The 24,275-nt window shown below is 40.1% G+C and overlaps 1 long non-coding RNA gene across 3 annotated transcripts; it reads left to right on the top strand.

The window, feature by feature from the left end:
• The first annotated feature begins 3,640 nt into the window (after positions 1–3,640).
• LOC139081861 (uncharacterized) lies at positions 3,641–23,759 on the top strand. 3 transcript variants are annotated; one of them, XR_011537311.1, is made up of 7 exons: positions 3,641–11,136; positions 12,346–13,310; positions 13,640–13,724; positions 14,973–15,115; positions 16,094–16,241; positions 19,639–19,733; positions 21,717–23,759. It is a non-coding gene; the product is annotated as an uncharacterized lncRNA (long non-coding RNA). The 3 variants fall into 3 exon arrangements; XR_011537310.1 differs by having other exon boundaries at positions 3,641–12,558; positions 13,173–13,310; XR_011537309.1 differs by having other exon boundaries at positions 3,641–13,310.
• Positions 23,760–24,275: the final 516 nt, after the last annotated feature.

Genomic DNA, 24,275 nt, shown 5'->3' with positions numbered 1-24,275 from the left:
CAAATGTTTGCTAACACTTGAAAAGGCAAGTACTCAACGTCATCAGAAATTCTTGGAATACCAACTAAACCATCAGTAGGAGCTATTTCACACCTGTGAGGACGGGATGTAGCCAGGTTGTGACCCCACTGAGTGAACACTTGTTCCGGGGAGCCCGGGGCGTCCGGTGGTGAGCTGGGTTCCACGACAGACCACAGGGAATTGAAGGAAAGTCCGTGACTCGCCCGAGGGACCACGCGCGGCGTCAAGGCAGGTGCCTGCCAGAGAGGCAGGCCCCGGGGCGCGCTGGTGGAAGGCCTGGCTCCCTGGGTCAAGGCTGGGTTGGTTAACTAAACCCCAGAGGAGCTGAGCTTCGGCAAGCTTGGGGGAGGGGCACACAAGGGGCAGGCCTGGAGCGGGCAGCCCTCACCACCAGGGAGGCGGGGAGTCTCAGCAGGAACCCACATACACTCGGGACTGCGCGGCCCGTGACCAGGGCGCGCTCCAGGGGGGCTGCCGGCCGCACGACGAGGCGGAGCAGCAGTGCCGTGAGTAGTTCGCTCCCGGCGTCCGCGCCGCGGGCCTCAGCGTCGGGACAGAACGACGCCCGGCAGACACGTTGACGGACGCGGCCGCTGTCTGCGGCAGCCGTTATCAACACGGTTAGCGAAGGCAGTAACACGGCGAACAGACTCCCACCGTGAGCCCGGCTCCCCGGCGCACGGCCCGAGCCCCGAGCACCGGTCTGCGGCCGGAAGGGACCTGGGGGACAGCGCTCGCGGGCAGCGGTTCAGCAGTTTATTTTGTTGCTGATTTTGGGAATAGCGGATAGTTGAGCCTTGAAGAAAATCCAAGTTCAGAGCATCTCATGGATGCTTCTCCTGTGGAACGATACTCCTCCATCAACGGCCTCTTTAAGGGATCACAAGCAAATATCAAGGGATTGGCTACCGCCTCACCTCATGCCTTTAGCAGGACCTGGGGAGACTCTACTTACACCCATTCAGTTTCTGCTGTTTTATTAAAAGGCAATAATTAAGATAAATTGTCATACACAGCAAAACGCTACTATCCTACTTTGCCGTCTGTTGCTTTGGCCTCAGTGAAAGGCTGCGTTTGGGTTGTAGCACACACTTCAGAAGAGAGGTAGACAGAACAGGGAGGCCAGGGGGGAGCCACAAAGATGACAGAGGGCTTGGAAAAGTAAGACCTCGGTGGAGATGGTGTGGGAAGTGGCCATGTTCTGCCTGGAGAAGAGGAGACCAGGGGAAATATAACCGTCTGCAGATTTGTTAAGGGATGTTATAAAGAGGAGAGGGACCAATTCTCATTAGTCAATGAGGACAGAACAAGAAGTACTAGGCCTCAACCCTACAAGGGAAAATTTAGGTTAAACACAAGGACTAACTTTATAACAATGTGAATAGTTAGGAGTGGCATCAGCTGCCAGAGGAGGCTCGGCATCGCCATTGTTGGAGAGATTCAAGGCCGAAACCCAACCCCCACTGATCAGGAATGACTTAGTAATAATAAACCCATCCAGCTGTGAGTCACCAGGATAGATTAGTGCCCCAGCCTAGGTCCTACCAACCCCAATGATTATATGATTAAGATACCAGCACCCAAGGGGAATCCATCTGTGTATAAGGGAGGGAAGAGAAACTCTTTACAAGCCACAGCTGTAAATCTGAAAATTAAGCAATCCGGGATCTCTAGCTAAGGGAGATACCGAGTCGGCTCAGGGGATGGTGGGGAGACTGAATTAAAGAGCACAGCCTTTATCCTAAAATATTAATCTGGCTTTTGTCAATGTTTCAAATAGAAAAATTGAGACCTATAGCATTATTAATTTTCCTGACCAGTATTCAACTCATATGCTGCAACAATATTTTAACTTAACAGTCAGAACTCAGAATTTTCTCATGGTCTGAAAAATAAAAACTAAAAATAAGGTGATTTTAGAAAAATAATTTTTTCAAGTCAGGTTTAGAGTCTTTTATTTTTACAAAGGGTTTAAGTGCTATTTTTGCTTCCTACACACCCGAGGGTTTTACTTGATGGGCGTGCAGCTCTAATTAAGATCCACGATCCACATAATTCAATCACAGCGTGGGTCAGAAATTACCAATTCAATTTTTTAATCTTAAAATTGATTTCTCTGTCTGTGATTCCCAGAGTGAGTCAGTATTATCCACAGCATTCTGCTTCTCCGTGCTCTCTGCCTCCTCGCCCTGCCTCCTGCCAACCCTGCAGCCGTTGTTCGGAGCCTTTGAAGAGGCAGTATTTAATTTTTCAGTTCTCTTTTCCCCTCTCCACCTTTCCAGTTCTCCTTTAAAAAAAAAAAACACTGCCTCTTGCTCCCTGAGTGGGCCGCGTGGTTACTGCCCCCGCATCCGCGGCGGTGCATCCTGCCGCTGCTGTCGTGGTGATGACGCAGGAGGAGAAGCCGTCCATCCATCCGCCCGCGGCGCGCAGGGCCCAGGGCGGGCAGGAGGCGCACGCACGGCCTGGGCATTCCCGAATAAAGGCGACGACTCTGTAAACCCAGACTCCTTCGATGGGAAGGAAAAGCCCCAGTAGATGATTTTTTTTTCTGCGAAGAGACCTTTTATGTCTCCCAACACATTAAAAAATAATGGGTTCTTGAATTAAAAACCTTTCAAAGCTGCTCGCTGCCATTTCCTCCTTGTATTTTCCCTCTGTCTCTTGTCTATATTTTTCTCTATTCCCTCTGCTGCGCGGCGCACAGACCCCAGGATCCTTCTCCAGCCCGAGGCAGCGCTCTCCTCCCTCCCAATCCGCCTTCTGCGCAAGCGCCTTAACCGCGGCTGAACTCACGTTCACCCAGGCTCGCTCATCGCGGTTGTTGATCGCTCCACATTCCCTCGAGTGTGGGTCACAGCCCTTGCCCGGCACTCGAGGCTCCAGGATGTGGCCTCTGCGTGCTTTCCTAGCTGTGAGGCCCCCTCTCCGCCGCCACCCCGGGCTCTCACCTGCTTCCCGACCACGCTCCGCTCTGACCCACAGGACGCCCGGCATTCCGGGACCGGCGTGGGCCCTCCACGTCTGTTCCCTGCTGGACCCCCGCCTAAGATGCCAGCTTCGTTCCAGACGCACCGGAATCCCAGCGTGCTGGTTCCGGCCCAGGACAAACCGCTGTCTCTCTGACCCTCAGTCTCTTCTTCGGGGAGTGGAGAACGCAGCGCTATGTCAAGGAACCCTGTGGGGAGTGAATGAGGAAATGTGCGTAGGGCGCGTCGTGGCCCGAGACAGTCAGCAGAGGCCGCTTTGCCTAGACTTGATCAACATTTCAGTCCTGTCTTCACAGGTGGTTCCCACGCCGTCTCTCCGCGAGGCCTCTCCCCGCCTTGTCCGTTTGGGTCGAGCGTTCCCTCTTCTGAGGATGCTGCGCTCCACGTGGCGTCTGTCACATCCCGCCGTCTGCATTTTACGTGCAGGGGTGTGGGTCCCCCACGTGTCTTGGGGTGGACGCTGTGTCTTTTATCCGTCTCCACACCACCTGGAGGCGATCAACATACCATACGTGTTCGACATAGTTTTTTTTTTTAAGTTTTTATTTTTCCTTTTTCTCCCCAAAGCCCCCCCCCCCCCCCACATACACATAGTTGTATACTTTCGTTGTGGGTCCTTCTAGTTGTCGCACTTGGGACGCCGCCTCAGCCTGGCTCGGTGGGCGGGGCCGGGTCGGTGCCGGGATCCGAATGGTGAAACCCTGGGCCGCCCAACCGCGTGGGAACTTAGCCACTCGGCCACCGGGCGGCCCCTTGAGGTAGTTTTTGGATGAGTCGGTGTTTTTGTGTTCCTCGTCTTACCCGCCAAGCGCACGGAGCTTGGGTTCACCTGGAACTACACCTAACGAGACGGAATAAAAGGCAAGCGCGTTCGGTCGGAAGGACGATTCGTGGGATTGGCTGTAGGCTCAGGACGAAATTACAGTCAAAGCCAGCTTTCCGGTAAGATTCGTTTTCCACCTTCATCATTTAAACATTCTTTAATGGAAAAAAAACACTAAAATCTTAAAGTCTACTGGTGCGTCCTAATTTAAGTAACTGCATTTCTTCAAGCTGCTCTGCGCTGAGTGGTACTATTTCTAAACCCAGGCAACTGGCGTTCGTGATCTCGTCCTCGTTTCAGGTTTCAGCCCTTTAATTTATCCCTTTTGCCGTGAGAAAGATGCCTACAATTCTACGGCACGGAAAGCGCAACATTTTCAAGCTTCCTTCAAGCACTTTATATAAATTGACTCCTACAAAAACACAACAGAGTTAGCAACTAAATTTCTTTTTTCTGTTTTGAGTTCAACACTGGTTTGATTAACAGTAAAATTAAAGTGGGGCTAGAAGGAAAATAATTTTTTCTTGCAATCAGTTAACAGTGCCTATGCTTTTAAGATGGCTGCCCCCCCGCCCCCAGGGCTCTGTAGATCAAAGATCAGCCTCTTTTCCCTCTTGCACTCCTGGAGGTCCTGTGAGGAGGGGGCCAGGCTGTTGGCCCAGCCGCCTCCAGCGTCACCACCCCTGCTTTCTGCGCTCCGGCAGCCCCAGCCCTGTGGCCTCCTGCCCATCCTCCTGGCCTTTGCACAGCTCCTTCCTCAGACCATGGCTGCTCCCCGCCTCTTCTGCTCTAGATCCTTATCCTCCATAGTTTTACATAAACATTTCTTCCTTAGTGAAGCCTCGCCTGGCTTAGGTTACGCCCCGCTCCGCTGATGGGTCCGGGTCAGTGTCCAGTGCTGGAAACAAGTGGCCTTCTTTGTTACGTGTACTTCAACTGTTATAGAAATAATTTGCACGCACACTTGCTTGACATCTGTCTCCCTGAATGGAAGCCACACTCAGTGACTGCAGAGACTGCGTTCCCGCCTCAGCTCTGCATCTCCCAGGTCCAGCAGACGAAAAGGCCCCTGTGAAATTTCCGTGAGTGAAGGAGAAAGTGTGTCACCTGACCGTTTCTTTCCCAGTGAAACGTCAGGGAGCGAACATTCGCTCACCTCTCCCCAGCTGATGAAAAAGTTCTTTCTGAAGAGACAAGCTGAAAGTCTTGCTGAGACTTTGTTTACTGTGCTGAAACGAACAAGATAAATCCAATGAAAAGGAAAAAATAACCCTTCCAAAAAGCAAAGAATACCCCAACCTTGCTTAGATTCAAAATGGGGGAATGAGTCATCACTTAAATGGCACTAACATTTCGTAGGTAATTTAATATAATTTTGAACCAGGAAATACAGTGAAAACAGATAACTTTTCTTACTCAGGGGGACATTTATGCTGTAAAGTTCTCCCTGATTGGGAGTGTTAATGGCTTGGTCTTCCTGGAAGATGGCCTGAGAGTTATCTAACCTTTCAACCAATTTGAGCTGTTTGTTTCATGGTTGTAAATTCCATCATCTAAATAAGAGCTTTTGTAATTCCTCATTCCCAGAAAAAGGCTGCTGCGTGCGATCTGTGGACTGCGAATATGAGAGGGACTCAGCCCTCCCAGGTGGCAGAGACTGTCTGCATCCAACTGCTCTCTCTCTCCTGTGTCCGGATGCTGGGGATGGGGAGCAGATCACCAGCGGGCTGTGCATACCAGTGTGGGCTCTATTTCTGTGACCAAATTAGAAGATTTTCTTCCTGGAATTTTAGAATCAACATTTTTAGTATAGGCTTCTCAAACTTGGGGATGCAACAAAGAGTATTTGCCTAAGTCATATCCAATGACAAGGCCGTCGATTTGCTGTATAGAGAGCATTATCAATAATTAAATTCATTATGGGTTTATTGCTGCCTCTCCTGAGCCCCCACAGGGAGGCTTTCTCACCCTTTTTGGAGAGGGATGGCTGTAAGTGAATGACCAGTGCTCCTTAGGAAGAGACAGACAGGGCCCTTGTCTTACTGTCTTGATTATGTTATGCTTTGCTGTTTTTTTCTCCTCTTTCTGGGAGTGTGATACAGTCCATGCTCACTAGTTACAGACAGGGTCTCGGGTTAGACACCTGGGGTGATCTCCTTATGAGAGTTCAGCATTGGGCAGATTACCTCTGCACTGTGTGTCTTATTGGACCACTGAGATTACCCACTTCACAGAACTGAACAAGACAACCTGGGGGTCCTCAGCGCTGGGCTGTGGTCACTGTGAGCTGTGGATTCTGGCTTTACGTCCTTGTCGCCAAGCCTCCATACACTTACATCTCCTTTCCGTACATTATTTTAAACATGATTTTCAAAATTCCTCTGCAATTTCTCTCTCCACTCATTCCACCCCCTGAGTCCAGACCAGGAGCTGCCACCACTGTTCTTTGTGCGAACTGCCCCTTAAGATTCTCTCCTATCCTTATGGGTTTATTCATTGCAATGCAGCGCGTAGTTTCCCTCTGCTCACTGAGAGTCCCTCCTCCACCTCCCGTGCGGTCCATGGCCACTGATGGTCTTCACCAGCCGGTCTCCCGGACCTGCCATCCTGGCTCTGCTCAGCTCCCACTCCTAAACCAATCACACCCTCCCTCCCACAGGGCGAGCGACTGTTTGTTTCCTGCAGAAAAATCTCAGTTCTGACAGTGCTGGAAGGAAGGCAATTACTCCCTGGAAAATGTGTGTACATGTGTCAGTAAACCTATCCCACCAAATAACGTGCCGACCTCAAAGTCCTTCTTAAGCTCTACTCTTCAAGCATCCCAACACAACTGTGAGGGAGAATCCAGGTTCTTTATCTCTTCTCCCTACTGCTGTTTGAGGGACTAGCTGAGATTATTTCACTTTCAGTTGTATATTATCCACTTCGTGTTTGTGAAATTTGTGGTCCCTATGGCTGCAGTCTACCCATCTTCTCAATTATTCCTAGATACATTAGTACCTGTATGTAGGGGTTCTGTGATGACTGGATGAGCTAACCCATGAGTAGTAAATCTCCCAGTGGCTGGAACACGGTGCTCACTCAGCGTGTTACTACTCTTGGAGGCAGGTGCAGGTGCTGGTGCTGATGCTGGCAATATCAGTGATGATTTTGTTGTCATTAAATGAGAAAATCACAGAAACATTTTTCAAATTCTATTTGATTCTTGAGAAAGGCATCCATACTTGACTTGTAACCCACTAGCAACAAATCATCCGATCCAGGCTCCTGAGTGAAATGAAAAAGACAATGAAAGCCACAGTCGGTTGATATTAACACACTAATTAATAAACACATTTACCCAGGAGTTGTTTCCACATTAACATCTAGATTCTTAGGGCTTGTGGGAATTTTTAAATGTTTGCAGAATAGACATGACTTCATCAGTCCTCCTCCAATGTTGCTTACTAACCATGGTTTTCTTGTAGAGACGAAAGGTGATTTAAGGAGACTGAGGTCAAACAAGTACAAGAAGATGTGGGTGTAGACCACCGTATCCTAATCTATCTTCATTTCCTTTCCAGTGTGTTACTGGGTCAGTAGATTCTGCTTACTCATTTCTTAAAATTACTTTTTACTTCATTTATTAGCACCACGTCTTGAAGATCTTGTTCATTGATAAAAACATTTCTGAATATTCTTTGCCTCAAAATGTACACCCAGCGTTAGTGTGTAAATCGAAAGAAAATTAATTCTTGCTTTATGAGAAACAATTTCAAGCTTTTCTCATATAATAGATATCATAAAACTGATGAAGTATGTGGTACAAAGTTTCAAATAATTCCCTTTTTAAACCTAGATTATTAAGAAACTAGAAATTGGCTCCTTGGAGTAGATGCATATTAGACTGATTCTTATCCTCACCAGAGCACCTCACGCCACCTCTCTTGGAACTCTGCAGAAGAAAACAGAAGTAAGTTATTATTGTTCTAGGAAATCAAGGGAATTCCAGATGAAACTGACAGAGTGACTTTTGCTGAGTAATACACTCTTATTTAATGAGAGATAGATGTGAATAACAACTTATATTTGAAATTATATAGGATAAGATGCAAGAGAGGACACTCATTTTCTTCCTGACACTTCAACTCTAAAATAGGCAAGACCTACATTAACCTCGTTCCTGAGAACCATCTGTGAAGCCATTAACACATACTAATCAACAACAGTTTTCCTCGTACTGAGCATTTGCACATGTGTATGCTGCAGAGAGAGGGAAAAGGACCTTCTGTTCTCTCCTCCATTTTCTTCCCAGCTAGATAATTCCACTTCTGCTGGAGAAATGCAGCCCGGAATGGGAATCAGCTCTACACCCCCAATGTGAACCCAGGGAAAAGTCCACAAACGAACGCCTCTCAAAGGCTGGAGAGTCCCCGAAGAGCAGTGAAGGAAGGCAGATTTGACACACCCACGTGTTGCTCAAGTTCCTAGGGCTCCACAGGATGGTGGTGCCAAGAGCTGTGTCTCTCCTGAATCACGTGGGAAAACCTTCGCTCCTGCCCCAAAACAACGCTGTTTTTTTGATCTGGCTCCTTTTGACTCCAGGAAATTAGTAAGAAATTTATAAGGAGTCATAAAATCTGACATAAAATAATAGAATCCACATTCGTTGGTCTGAGTACTTTTTCATCCATTTTTTGGAGAAGGCATGTCAGTATTTTGAGGAAAAAAATCACAACACTATGAAAGTGGAATTTCAGTGTGCTCAAGGGCACCAATAAATTAAGAAAGAGCTGACCTACTAAAGCACTTTATCTCCAGTTTGTGAAAGAATTTGGCGTAAAACTCATCTTTTAGCCCCAGACTTCAATAACTGTTAAATACTTGAATATTTAGAAACAGAATTCACTGGTTGGAGATTGCTTTTAATAATGGTTAGACTTGTCAAATAAATAAATAAATACAAAGAAAAGTAAGAAGAAAAGTGGAAGAAAAACAGAAAAAGAAATAAATAAAAATGAAAGAAAAAGAAAAAAAGAAGACAGTTATAAATATTAAAAAGAGAGTTTAAAAATGTTTATTTCTTTGGGCCATAGAACACACTTTAACAAATTTAAAAGGATAGAAATCATACAATGTCTGCTGTTAGATGACAGAAATTAAACTAGAGGGGCCGGCCCCATGGTCGAGTGGTTAAGTTTGTGTGCTCCACTATGGTGGCCCAGGGTTTCACTGATTCGGATCCTGGGCGCGGACATGACACCACTCGTCAGGCCACGTTGAGGCGGCATCCCACATGCCACAACTAGAAGGACCCACAACTAAAATATACAACTATGTACTGGGGGAGGATTGGGGAGAAAAAGCACAAAGAAAAAAAAAAAAGAAGAGTGGTAACAGTTGTTAGCTTGGGCGCCAATCTTTAAAAAAAAAAAAAGGAAGCATTTATTTAAAAAAAAGAAATTAAACTAGAAGTCAGTAACAGAAAGATCACTAGAAAATCCCCAAATACATTGAGAGTAAACAACCACACTTCTAAATAAAACATGGGTCAGAGAAGAAATCTCAAGAGAAATTAAAAATATTTTGAACTAAATTAAAATGAAAATAAATGTGTCGAAATTTGTGAGACGGAGTGAAAGAGAGCCGAGGGAGATAAAGCGCATTGAATGCACGTATGAGGAAAGAAGAAAGACCTGAAATCAGAGCTCGAAAACTTCATCTTAGGAAACGAGAAAAAAAAGAGCAAATGAAGTCGAAGGTAAGTGGAAGAAAATAAACAATAAAAATTAGAGCAGAAATTTATAGCACAAAATTAATAGAGAAAATCAATGAAACCAAAATCAAGAGATTCTCTATATACCACCAATATCCAATTAGAAAATAAGATAGAAGAAATATTTTATTCGTAATAGATACAAAATTGTGAATTTTTCAGTACTAAACATAAAAAATGTGCAGAAACAATAATGATACAGCTACAAAATGTACTAAACAAGATTAAAATAAAATTTTTGTATTTATTTTTTAATTCTCTAAAATGAATAAAATAATTTAAAATTTCATCATGAAACGAGATCAATCCAAACATTTTGAGAAAAGTAATAATTAGAAGATATTCTTACTATTAAATATTTAAATATAATATAAAATTAATGTGAAGTGCAAAAATAGATATTAAAATCAATAAACCTCAGAAGTTGGTTTAATTATTGCCGTTAATTTGATACACGATGGAGATATGATTTTAAATCAGTGGAGAAAGGAAAGAATATTTTACCAGTTAATCTGGAAATATTTGTTATTAGAGCAAAAGGCAGGTTCAGATTACTTTATATAAAACCAGAACAAATTTAAGATCACTCTTTTAAGGAATAAGTTATACAATAGTATGTGTAATATGCTCCTGATTTTATGTAACCAAACTAGCAGAAGATATATATATGTTTGTGTGTGTGCGTGTGTACGACTGTATACACTCAGCAATATTTAGTTTGGATTTTAAGATCATAGGTGGTTTTAAGTTTTATTTATTTTTCTGTCAAAATTTTCTACTTTGGAAAAATTGACTTGAATGATAAAACTTGAATTTTGAGGGGCTGGCCCCGTGGCCGAGTGGTTAGGTTCGCGCGCTCCGCTGCAGGCGGCCCAGTGTTTCGTCGGTTCGAATCCTGGGCGCGGACATGGCACTGCTCATCGGACCACGCTGAGGCGGCGTCCCACGTGCCACAACTAGAAGGACCCACAACAAAGAATATACAACTATGTACCGGGGGGGCTTTGGGGAGAAAAAGGGAAAAAATAAAAAATCTTTAAAAAAAAAAAAAAACTTGAATTTTGACCTAAATTAAATAAAAACAAAGTAAATAAAAAGACTTGGTCTGTGACACAGATTAAAAATAAGAGGCAGCATAATGCAGTCGATAGTATTTCTAAAGAGGAACACAGTTTAAAGCTCCATGGAATGCTGCCTTTAAAGATACAAGACGTTTAGAATGAAATGTTAAAGGGAGGGTAGCTTCACCAAGACCACTTTACCAAAGTTAGCACTATCAAGTGTCGTCCCCCAAAATGCAGTGATTGACAGTTTCAAACTGTTTTAGTTTGGTCAACTCAAGAATACTGAGAGCAATTCCCTAAGGCAGCTGCTGAAGCATAAAGCATAGGTTGTCTTGCCATGACCAGGGAACATTCCATTTCCCAAACCAGTTTCGGCTGCTCCTGCCTTACAGGACGAAGCTGAAGGAAGACGCAGGCGTCGATCAGCGTCAGCGTGAAAGTGCTGAACAACAGCTCCAGCGTCCATGGATGTCAGCCCCGAAGGTGGGTGTTTATGAGAAGTGTGCAGAGGAGAAAAGGAAGACGTGAAATTGGACAACCCCCCGTCGGTAACTCACGTCCTGAAACAAGAGGCTTGATTACCTTCAGCATTATCTCCGCCTGCTGAGCAGGGCTCCCAAAGCTGTTAGAGGCTGTGAAATCACCCAGCTGTTCTTTAAACTCAGCCGTGATATTTGACTCAGTGACCTCTGTGGTCAATGAATTTCACAGTTTGGCTATCCACATTCATAAGGCATTATTTACCTCGATTTGTTCTGAATTTACTGCCCCTGTTTTATCAATTATCTCCTTGTCCTCATCTTGTTATGGGACAAGGTTAAACAGAAAAGTGTCCTTTGTAATTTTGAGTGCTTCCATCAAGGACTTTTCCAAAATATACCAGATTTTAGAATCTTCTATTAGGAAAATGAAAAATCTAGCTATATTCTATCTAGCGTCTATTAATATTTTATTCTCACCATGACTTCTTTTTGCTTGGCTGTGAATTCAATTCCTATTATACCTCATCATTCTATTTCTTTCATATTATTAACAGCACAAGGACAATCATGAATACACACTTTTTTCCAATAAGAAAATTCAAGTTTGCAATGATATGAAAAGATGCAATTCTTACTAATCCCACGAATTTCTCTTAATTGAAGTGTTTCTCTTGGTAAAACCAATTCACTCAAAATAGTTAAATTTCAAACTGAACCAGAGTAGAGTAGAATGCTGTTCAATGAGAGCACTTGGGGCATTATCTTTTTTTCTTTTAATCTTTTAAAGTAGATTCTTTCTACCAGATTGTTTAGGTCCACCACAATTAGAGGAGTGGATAAGTTGATCGTCTCATCACGTGATTCTACTGTAATTCATTTGAATAAGTGATTTTGTGCTTTATCACAAAGCTGCTCTTAGTGAACTGGGCACACGTTTCTCACCAAAATCCTCAGAGATATACTCGTGACTCAGAGAAATAATTTCCGCCTGTGGACTTTATGTGTTTTGCAGTGTTGGTTTTTGGAAACACAAGGAAACAAGAGTGGTCCCTCCCTGTTATGTGTCCTCTCTTACGTACAGCCCAGAGAACATCTGCTTGATGAAAACTCGTTTCTGGGTTTCAGCCCAGACCTGCTCAGTGAAGCTCTCTGTGGCCTGGGACCCAGGAGCCAGCCCTCACAACATCTGCTCTCATCCCGGTCCTCTCAGGCTCTTCTCAGGTGTAACGTTTCTCTGGAAAAGCTCTTCCACATCCATGGCTTCTGCTGTACACCTGCCCCCTGAAATTTCATCGCCAGCTCAGAGTTCATCTTTGAGACCAGACGTCAGCTGCTGGTTCGTCTCAGAGGTTTTCACAGTCAAACTGAAGTGACGACTTCCCGCTGGAGTCTCGCCTCCGTCTAGTTCATCTCGTTCCTCGCAGTGAGTGGCCACATCACTAACTGAAGTGCCAAAATCAGAAACGTTGATTATCTCTCCCTCATCTCTCCTCCATTTATATTTTTAAGTAGTAAAACCTGTTGTCTTATCTATTATTGTATTTCTCTTGGGTTTTATGTTTAGAAAATATGCTCATGCCTGAGTGCAGATAAAACACACTTCTTATTAAATAACGGAGCATGATTGCTAAGTTAAGGGTCAGGTTAGAGATCCAGGAGGAGATCACGCTGCTGAAAAGTGGCCCTATCGAGGAAAAAGCCCGAGTGTTTTTAGCAAGCTTACATAAGTCAAATAATGTTTAAAATCAGCAGAAGTTTAACTGAGCCCTTTTTGAACATAAAAATTGTAAGACTTTGAGAAGGAATCTATTCTAAAGGACTGTGGGAGTCTGTAAATGAAAAATAAGAAAGTTAAAAACAGTTGGAAGCCTGAGGGCCTGATCTTATAATTGTTACATCTTAGTATTGTTCACAGTTTTCCATTTATGAAAATCTGAGTTAACAGCTTTGGAATAAAACAATATTTACATTTATCTTTTTCTTAATTTAAATTAGAACTAAGTTGCTTTCAGACATTATCACAGAAAATAATTACAGTTTTCTAGACATCAAAATATGCCATTTTGAAAGCCCTGGTTCACTCTGCTCTTCTGAGATGCTGGGAGACGTGGGAATCTTGAGAGAGCAACCTCACGTCAGCAACATCACAGAGATTTTCTCTTCCACTTTCTCAGGGTAAGCTTTCTTATTGATTTGATGGTACTAATTACCAAGGTGTTCGTCTCAGAAGACGACATTTGACGTAGTCACATGTTATTACCTCAAAAATTTAAAATTTTATTATCAGTACTTGAAGATGAAATTTCCTTCCCAAAACAATACAGAAAGGCAGTTTATTTTTATCTCCAAGTTGGAAGGAACATATAACAGTCTGTGTGTTGAATATGTACAGTAGTTAAGAATTTGTTCTATGTCAGATCACTTTATTTTTGTCCTTATGTGCAGCTTTGATGAATTCTCTAAAACAGCCTTAATTATGTAACCTTTGGTACACACTAATGCAGGTTATAAAGCAAGATAAAAAGGACAGTTGTAAGTCCACCAGTCTACTTATGGAACCGAACATCTTCACTACCGTGGCCACAGTGGGTATGTGTCTCTTCCATCCCACCCTTCCACCTTCCCAACACAGGTAACACCACCTGAAGCTGGTGTTCACCATTTCTTTGCTTATAAAAGGTAGTTTGGTGATGTATCACTCCATAGGTTTTAAAATCCATTCATGTGGTTTCATAAGGTTGTAGTTCACTATTTCCCTGTAATCTAACATTCCACTTTATGATTCTTCCTCATTTTATTTTTCCATTCTCCTGTCAGTAGAAGTCTGGGTTGTCTTAAGGTTTTGCTATTAAGAAGGATGGTTCTCTGAATACTCTCTCAGGGATCTGTGGTGCAACACACAAATGTCCCCTATGGTATAGATCTAGAAGTGGTGTTGCTGATTTGGAGGGAATAAGAATGTTCATACTTAAAAGATAATGCCAAATTATTTTCCAATAGGATTGTACTAATTTACATGCGTGCTAGCAACTTATGAAGGTTCTCATCCATCCATATCTTTACTGTAACGTATTTTCAATCATAAGTTTTGTCAGTCTGGTGGATATGACATGGTGGATCACTGTAACATTTATTACTAATTCTATGATTACTAAGGATGGTGAGCATGTCTTCATATCTTTATTTGCTTTTCAGGGTTTATAAATATTGTTCTTTGTATAGTTTACCCTTTTTTTGTGGAGAGGAAGATTGTCCCTGAGCTAATATCTGTGCCAGTTTTCCTCTGTTTTGTATGTGGAACACCGCCACAGCACGGCTTGATTGGTGGTGTGTAGGTCTGCGTCCAGGATCCAAACCCGGAAACTCTGGGCCACCAAAGTGGAGCGTACAAACTCAACCACTATGCCACTGGGCCGGCCCCTGTAGTTTACCCATTTCTATATTGGGTTGTTTATCTTTTTCTTATTGATTTATGAGACTTCCTTATATGATCTGTAATTATTTTTCTCAATTGTATGTGCTTCAAATATTTTCTCCAATTTACAGCTTGTTGGCTTGTCATATGGTTTTTGATGAACAGAATTTCTTAATTTCAATATGTTTAAATGTTTCATTTTTAAACTTAGAACATTTTGTATCTTGTTTAAAAATATTCCTTAGGATCATGACTGTGCTTTCCCACTTTTTTAAATCTAAAATTGCAACATTTTCTTTTCACATTTAAATATCTAATGCATCTTGATTTTCTTTTTGTATAATAATTGGTAAGGAGTCCATTATACAGAAGTCAACAATCATCCCAGAATCCTTCATGGAATCATTGTGTCTCTCTCACAGCTTCGGCAGTGCTGCATATGCCACAGATCTGCAAACTCCACTCAACAAGCAGCTACTGAGCGCCTCTCCGTGTCAGGCACACTTCCAGGGCATAGGAACAGAGCAGGGAGAAATCAGAGAAAAACGCCTGTCTCCATGGCCAGGTCGGATTCGAGTCTCTCTAGCCTGCTGTAATTGTCAGTAGTTTTAGCTGAATCGACTCCACCACACCTCATTTATTTAATCTGTATGACAAGCTTTATAATGCTGTGGTCTCAGTGTCCTTGTGCCCCTAAATTCATGTGTTGAATCGTAACCTAATACCAAAGGTGATGGTATTACGATAGGGGGCCTTTGGGGGTGATTAGCTCGTGAGGGTGGAGCCCTCGTGAATGGGATTAATATTCTTATAAAAGGGACCCCACAGAGCTCGTGAGCCTGTTTTAACATGAGGGTCTGCCACCCAGAAGAGGGGCCTTACCTGACTGTGTTGGCATCTTGATCTCAGACTTCCAGCCTCCAGAACTGGGAGCAATAAACTTTCGCTGTTTATGAGCCACTCAGTCCGAGGTATTTCGTTCCTGCAGATATTGTAGAGGGCAAGTTTCACTCTTGGACTAGTTTGGCTGTTATTGATCTCTTGCCCTTGTACTGGTTCACATAAATGTCAGAAGTAGCTTCTCAAGTCACACACACACACGCAGTAGGAAGGTTAATAAAATTGCATTGAATATATAGATCAATTAGAGGAGAATTAACTTTTTACAATATTACCTCTTCCTATCCACAAACATGATATATCTCTCCTTTTATGTAGGTCTTTTAAAAATCTCTTTCGATAAGGTTTTATAAAGTTTTGTATGTTTTCTTTTAAATCTTGTGTTGGGTTTGTTTGTCGATGTTTGCCATCATCGTTATTACTGTTAGCAGTACTAATGTTTTCTTATTAGTGGTTGATAGTGTGTAAAATGTAACCAATTGCTGTATATTTATCTTATTTCCAACCACTTTGCTAAACCCTCTCTTACTACTTCCAATAATTTACCTGTAGGTCCTCTTTGGTTTTCTGTGTAAACAGTCACCTCATTCATTTCGTTCTGTTCAGTTATTAACACATTTTATGTCTTTTTCCCTTTTTTTAGTCTTCCTGAGACTCATAAACTTCCTGTGCCCTGTGGACAGAGGATAACAAAACAGCCTTGTGCAGCTCTTGATTTCAAAGGAAACACTCTTCACATTTCACCAACACGTGACGGTTTCTGCAGTTTGGGCAGATATGCTTTTTCCCTGGTAAGAAACCTCCCGAATATTTGCATTTTATAAATAGTTTGAATTATGAGTAGGTTTTGAGTTATGCCAAATGTATCTTATGGTATCTGGTAAGATGACTGCAATTTCCACCATTCTATAATGTAGTAAAATAAATCTATCAATTTACTGTTATCATACTACTCTTGAACTTCTGAAATAAATTCAACTTGGTCATAATATACCAATACATAGAAATTACTGGATTCTGTTTGCTAATATTTTTAAACATATTTACATCTAGTTTCATGAGTTAGTTAGGTATTAAATTTTCCATTCTTTTACTGTCCTTGTGTAGTTTTGTTACTGAAGTTCAAATAAATTAACTTTAACTTCAAAGAAATTAACCCTATAACTGTTCAGGCTTGATGTTTCTTCACATTCAAATTGGATGTTATATTTTACCAGGAATTTATCTAATTTGTCTAGGTTTTCACATTTATTTTTAGCACAAAATTTCTCGTGTTATTCTCTTACATTTTTTGTCCTTATAGAAATTGTTATTATGTCTATTTCTTCTTTCTGTTTTGTGTCTATATTAATTTTTCTTGATTTATATAATATTATATTTGCATTGTTTAGTAATCTCTGCAAAGAAATTATGGTTCTTTGTTTACTATTTCAATAATTTCAGCTCTTTGTGATCACATTCTTTCCAATTTTTTTGTATTAGTCCCTTCCCTTTTCCAATACCTGAGTTAGTCTCTGTGTTCATTAATTTGTAGCCTTTCTTATATTCTAATAAGAACATATAATGATTTAAATTTCCACCAATTTGTCATGTTTGTTGATTTTAAAAGTTGGATATGTATCATTATATTATTCTTTAGTTTTGATTATTTTTAATCTTGGCTATGATTTATTTTTACCCTAAAATTATTAGAATAACATTTTTTAATCTACTAGTTTAGAGAATTTTAATTTAGATTTTGTCAGTAACTTCTAACTTTATTTCATTGTACTGGACAACATAGTGTACAGGATAACAATTCTTTAAAATTTGTTGAGACACATTTTGTCCTCTTATGGATCAATATTTGCAAGTGGTCCATATGTTCCATACTACCAAATATTTATTTTCAAATTGTAGGAATTAGAGTTCTATATAATGCTTATTAAATTTCTTGTTCTACTTTTTTATACCCATTCTATCTTGACCTTATATTAATAGAGAAAGTTGAATGTAAATTTCCCATCATAGCGGTGGATTAGTGTATTTGTAGTTGTATTGTAGTTCTATTAATATTTGCTTGATATATAATGAACCAATTTTATTTGTGCTGACAAAATGTGAATTTATATATATTAATACATACATATATTGTACATGTATTCACGATGACTTGAACCTTATTATCAGTGTATGACAGTGCTTTTCCCTTTAATCCTATTTACTCTGACATTAATATAGGCATCCCTGTTTTCATTTTATTAAAATTTGCCCAATAAAAGTTTTCCCAGAGTTTTACTTTCACTAATCCATGCTCTGAAGTTTTAGGTAATTAGGTATTTAGCTATCATAAAAAAGAATAGAGTTAGAATTTTTCAGTCAAATATGACATTTTTGCAGCCATATTAATTGCATATATGTTTATTCTGATATTTGTTATATTTGTACTTATTTCTACCATATTACTTTTGCTGCCAATTTGTTTCACATTTGTTATGCTTTCTTTTTTTGCTTTGTTTGGATTGATTAACTTTTTTTTGGTTTGTTTTGTCTTTCAGATTATTCCATTTTGTTCTCCATTGTTTTAAAAATTAGAAAATATTTTTAGTTTTAGTGTATAGTTTTAAACGTTTTTTAGAGTTTACCTATAAAATTATCTTTGGGTTTAGCCTTGACCTTATTTTAGTTAATATCTGAAATTCCTCCCTGAATAATTCAAGGACACTTCCACTGACTTAACTCAACTCTCATCATCTCAGCTGGAACTCATATGTTGTCAGTGAATAGACTTTAATTCTGTTCCTTTAAAGAAAATTCATTATTATACTTACTCTTTTACCCAACAGCGTGTTCATTGAATAGCCTGCTTGTGACTGTATTTGTTCTCCATTTCTTCTTGCCTTTCAAACATTCCTTCTGGAATCCTCCTCCTCCTTATTAAGGTGTTCTTTATACATTCTTGTATAAACTCTGTGTTGAAAAAGATCTCTAAATTGTTTTTAATGTTTTATTTTCTCCCTATTTTTTAAAATATCATTTTGCTGAGTATGTTTGTCTAAACTGGAGTTATTTTCTCTTTGTAGTATGATGATGTTAAGCTGTCCTTTGCTGGTTTCTATTGTTCTGTGATCCATCAGTTCTCAGTCTAGTTTCTCTTTCTTAGTTTGACAAATGATTTTCTATTTTCAATGCTATTTTAATCTTTTCACTGTGCTTTTTGATCTTCAGTTTCACGTCACTATTCCTAAGGATGGAGCTAGTTCATTAGTTTTTTATGTCTTAATATATGTTTGGCTGCCTCTATGCATGCCTCCATTTGTGGCATCTTCTTAACTTAACTGAACATTGCTTCTCTTCTCTTACCCCTATGATCTCCTTTCTTAACTTTAGTTAGATATATACCAGACATCTCCCTTCTATCCTAAATATATATCAATCTTTCATTTTATAAGTTCCCATCTTGTCTCTCTGTATTTCATTTTGGATAATTTCTCTCTACGTATCTTCTATTTCTTAAATTCTCTCCTTAGTTGTCTCTAACCTGTACAAGAAGACATTCGATGAATTTACAACTCAATGATTATATTTTTAATTATAAATTCCTATTTTTCCTTTCCCCCCCCAATCTGGCTTTATAAAATTGCGTTTCATAATCAGGTTTTTCTTTTTCACTTTCTGATTCCTTCTTTGTTTTTCTTTTGGCGTTTCACACATTTTTGTCTTATATTGTGTATGATCTAATACTTCCAATGTCTGAAATCCTTGGATCCTAATCTCGTTTGTTTCTATGTGTGTTTGTGATATTTGATTGTAAGTTTATTTTGGGTGATCATAAGTGATAGCAATCTTAAGAGCTATAATACATTCATTCTTCAAAAAAAGGGCTCATATTTGCTTATTCAAAGAGCCAAAAGACTCTATCAATCTGGGATAATTTGAGCTCTCTCCCATCTCCAGAATCAATGCTAGAGTTTTAGTTCCTACACTGCCCCAAAGGGCAAAGGCTTAGCAAATACAATCTTTTGCCTCAAGCCTGTCTCTTTTGAGTTTGTCTAAGGTGCAATGCTTCCACAAAGACAGTAGTTCAAATATCTGTTTTATTAAATAATTTATTTTTTATTCATGAATCTGGGAGATTCTCCATACTTTTTTATGACCACAGAAATGCATTATAAAGCATGTTTTATACAGAATATGGTTTCTTTTCAGTGTGAGAGATTTCCAGGGTTTTGGGTTCTCCAGATTTCCTGAAAAGAGAGGCTACATCTTCAGCATACAGCTCTCTGCAAAATCTACTAAGTCGTGTAAGTTCAACATGGGCATACGAAAGGGGTCTAGAGTCTCTGGAAACATATTTTTAATAAGAGTAGCTCTGCAATCTATATTATTAAAAATGAGAGGAAAAGTAGAAAAACACTGTGAATTTAGTTAATATTTTAAAAAATCTTCTTTAATTAAACCTTTCAAATAAGAGAGAATATGATACTTATTCATTTTTCTCTCACAGTTATGGAGATGCTAATAAGAAAAATAAATAAAATAATTAAATTTAAAAAACTAAAATAAGAAAGATTGGAGTTGAATGGAAAATTAATAAATCAAATTGGTTTGTTAATTTAAAATCTGTGTAATGATATTCTGATTCAGTAAATGCGACATTTCTGATATCCCAACAGCATAGAATTACTCTCTCAAGTGTGTAATTTAAAATGCAGAACTTTCAGGGGTATTTTCCCCCAGAGATAAGGATTCAGAATGTGACTTAAGAATGGAGAATGGTGTGTATTCAGGATGGTGTGTGTATGTGTTTGTGTGTCCATGTGACACAGTGGTTCCCACGCCTTCTTCAACTCACGAATTTCAAGATAATGGTCAGAAGCTATTTTAGACTTAATATTAATGTATATAATACCTGGCCATGAACAGTTAATAAACATTAGCACTATAATCGTGGAGGAACTACAGAGACAATAAAGAGACAGGAAGACCGTGCGGGTCATATCTGCACTGTAGGTGATGTTCAATTTATAGTAACTTTAATTTCACATTATTAACGTTACCTAGAAATATACCAAAGTTGTTAAGTAAAAGAGATTTGATAATTATTATTTAAGGTGTTATTATAGTTCTAATAAAATACTCTTTGGGAGGTACAAATCCCAATAAAATCTTTGGGAATTTTAGGATCATAAACAAGATAGAATAATATCCTAATTAATTATACTGTAATTATATTAATATATTTGATGGGATGAAAAACTCCATAAAGAAATAGTATATGTTTCCTGTATTAAGTATATTACTCCATGGCAATTATTTTACTGTATATATTATCAAAGAATTCATTTCTCAATAATTTTGGTGGAATTTTTAAGTTTAAAACTTATCTTTTCAATATTGCTGCGCAATGGATAGGTAGCAAAGAGTGACTAAAACACGTTGTAATTTAAGTTATTAGCTGCTGAATTCAGGCATTCAGAATTCCTGATACTTAAACGAGAGGTGCCATCTGTGACGTTGTTAAGCCTAGTTGCCAATCTGCAAAAGGAGACAATTACTACAAACGAGTCTTAGCCATGGCCATATTGAACATGAGAGATGAAAGCAAGGTTTGTGGCTCTCTCTGTTCTCTGAATTACCGCATTACAGAAATCTCTGTTGCTAAATACTGGCCGTTTTGCAAATAAAAAAAAAAAGCAAGTGTGTCATTACTTTCTGGCCGTTATATTAGTGACTGCTCTGAATTTTAAGAATTTAAAGTGATTCATTTTTGCCCTCAATATACAGGCAGTTTCACTTTAACATTTTGTGGGGGTCCTTCACTGTAGAATTCTTGGTTTTTCTTGGTTTTTCTAGTATGATTATCATTCCCAGGCACTTTATTTCCAATTAGCAACTCTTCTGCAGGAATATTCTTAATGCTTTGAGCCTATCAAGACCATTACACATTTCAAAAAAAGACAAGATTTGGGAAAAAACTTTTTATTTTTTTGGAAAGCTACTTCTTTCAAGCTCTTTTCTTTCTTGCATCTGCTACTTCTTTCAGGTCTTTACAAGTTCTTTCTCCAGTTCCTTTTGTATTTTTCATTCCAAGACTGGTTTTACAAGTTCTTAGAAAAAAGAGTTGAGTGTTGTGTTATTTCCAGGGGCAACATTATACAAAGAATTGAGCAAATTCACAGACAATTTCACCAGTTTGTCCCACATCTTAGGACTTGGGTCATATGGGAGTCAGGCTGTCACTACTCACACAAACTTTTTTATGTTGTTTTTTTTTTTTGCTGAAGGAAGATTAGCCCTGAGCTAACGTCTGTGCCAAACTGCCTCCACTTTATATGTGGGTCACCAGCACAGCATGGTGTAGGTCCGCACCTGGGATCTGAAACTGTGAACTTGTGCCACTGACTCGGAACACACTGACCTTAACAGTATGGGCCGGCCCCTTACACAAAATTTTCAAAAGGAAACCTTTACCAAAGAAGCATCTTTGGACCCTGTTTTCAAAATTTTCTGAGCTATAACTTGGAGTCAGCAGAGTGGGCTGTGGCCATGGACTTCAGCACAACCATCAACACTGCTGTTCAAGAAACTACAATCTATGTTCATCCAAAGTTGTAGGTGCTGGTCTTTTTTTTGCAATAAAAGCCCTTTATATACATGGCGAGTGGTGGGGCTGTTACCCAGAGAGGACCCTCCCTTGGCCACACTGACTGTGCTCGGGCAGTGACAAGCCCCCTGCTGTCGACAGCATGACTGGAATTGCCTCTCTTTCTCAGAGGCCTTAGGCTCCACTGCAGGAGATTTGATCCATCCTCCTAGGCTTGGCCATGAGGCCATGTGAATGTCCTCCTGTTACAGCTCAAAATTTCCTCTAATCGCCTGGGATCGCATTGCACATAAGATACTTAACCCTCAGAACAGGAAGCATTTGTGAAGGGGTGCATACGTTGAAAATAGGAAACACAGCCTTAGCTTTTGAGTGGATACAGAAAGGGAAGCTAAGCCACTTGGCTTTAATCATTAAAACCTTGTCAGAAAAGCAGAGTGAGCCTCTCGAGTCCTTTCTTTCGTGGGGCAGACACAAAAGAGCAATCTGCCTGTGTCCCTGGGAAGTGGGAAATGACAATATTTAGAAAGCCTTCAGAAAACAGACTGCATTGTTTAAATTTTTGCAAGAAGAAATATCGAAAGAAGTGGGAAAAAATTCAGAAGGGGGCGAGAAGGAGACGGAGAAAGGGAAAGACAGAGAGAGAAAATCATAGATCACATGGAATGCTTAAAAAGGAAAACCAGTATTTCCAAAATAATAGAAAAAACACAGAAGACCTTTGAAAGTTTCCCTTTATTAAGTAAGCAATTAAACTCCATTTTGAGCAGAAGAATAGGAAAGGAAAAAAGAGATGTAAATCCAAACCTAGGAGTGGGAAAGAAACTGGAATATTGATGTATAGATCCTCTTCAAAAGTGTACAACTCATCTACACTTCGCAAGGTCTCCATCCACTAGCTTGGTGTGGGAGGTGATTCTGAGGTAGTAATATTTATATATGAGATTATATTGGTGCTCTTACTTGAGAAATAAGAGCCAATTTTCTCACCTTGTTTGGTTTTATTTTTTTAAACATGTTTGGCTGGGCACCATCCAGTTATCAACAGCCCGAGGGTTTCTCATTGGTTCTGGGGAGGTGTTCTTCACGGCTGGCAGGTGGTCTGTGATTATTTCCTGAAGAGTTCCACAGACGTAGAGGATCATTTATTATTTGCTGCTATGTCTCAAATACCATTTTAAGTGCATTAGAAATACTAACATGCTTTATCCCCATGACAATCTATGCTATAGCTAGTGTAATTATGAGGCACAAATTGGCTAATTCATCTGCCCAAATCACCCAGCTGTGGGAAAACCCAGCTTCCAACCCATGGCTCGGCCTCCAGTCTTCTGATTAAACACCACATGAGGTCAGCCAGAGAGAGCAATGGGGAGAACCTATATTTTCTTTTACATTCTTATTTCAGCTTTACCTGAACAGGAAAACAATTATAAATAAATAAAGCAAATGAACGAAAAATATTTGGATGTCATAACTAGTAACGCCGGACAAGTAATCTAGCAGCTGATCTTATAATGATTATCCGGCTTCAAATGATCTGAACTTTGCATAAACACTCCAAAACAAGCATGATCCAGCTTAGTGCTGAACTCTTTAACACTAGAGCTGCAATATTCACAGACTGTGGGTGACCACAGGGCCCCCAACTTTATTCCATGAAAAGTGATCTCAAGGAATTAATAGCCATTTTCTGCTACTGATTTCAGTGTATTTTGATGTATCAAAGAGATGGATGTAAATAAAACAAGTTAGTATCTAACTTGATCCTAGAATTAGCTTACCCCTCCCACATCTTCAATTTCCAAAGAAAAAGAAGTTTTTAAATTTGTCTATGTGTATATATATTTCTTAAAAATATCTTATGATTCTAATCCTAAAGGTGTCTGGAAGCTAAGAAAACAAAGGAAATTAAATATAGAGGAAAGAGAACATTCTATAAAATTTTTCAAACCACTCATTGAGATGAAATTGAAGGCCCTTTGGGGACGAAGGCTGAGAATGCACTCCCTCTCGTCTCAAGACGGACAGTTACCTGAGCTGTTCCTCCTGGGGCTCGATGTCTATACTTCAGTCATCTCCGAGACCCTCCTGTTTATATTTCCAGACACGCCTCTTTATGTTTGCAGGTTGAAGACTTGTGACTTCCTTGTCAGAGGCCTCTTCTGATTTCCTATGCAAACCATGTGAAAACTTCTACTCTTTCAGGAAAAACTCCCTATACAAAACTTCTTACATC

This window comes from Equus przewalskii, chromosome 2 (genome assembly GCF_037783145.1).
Source record: "Equus przewalskii isolate Varuska chromosome 2, EquPr2, whole genome shotgun sequence".
NCBI lineage: Eukaryota > Metazoa > Chordata > Mammalia > Perissodactyla > Equidae > Equus > Equus przewalskii.
The sequence above is the reverse complement of the archived record's forward strand: the minus strand, read 5'-3'. Positions and strand labels throughout refer to the sequence as shown.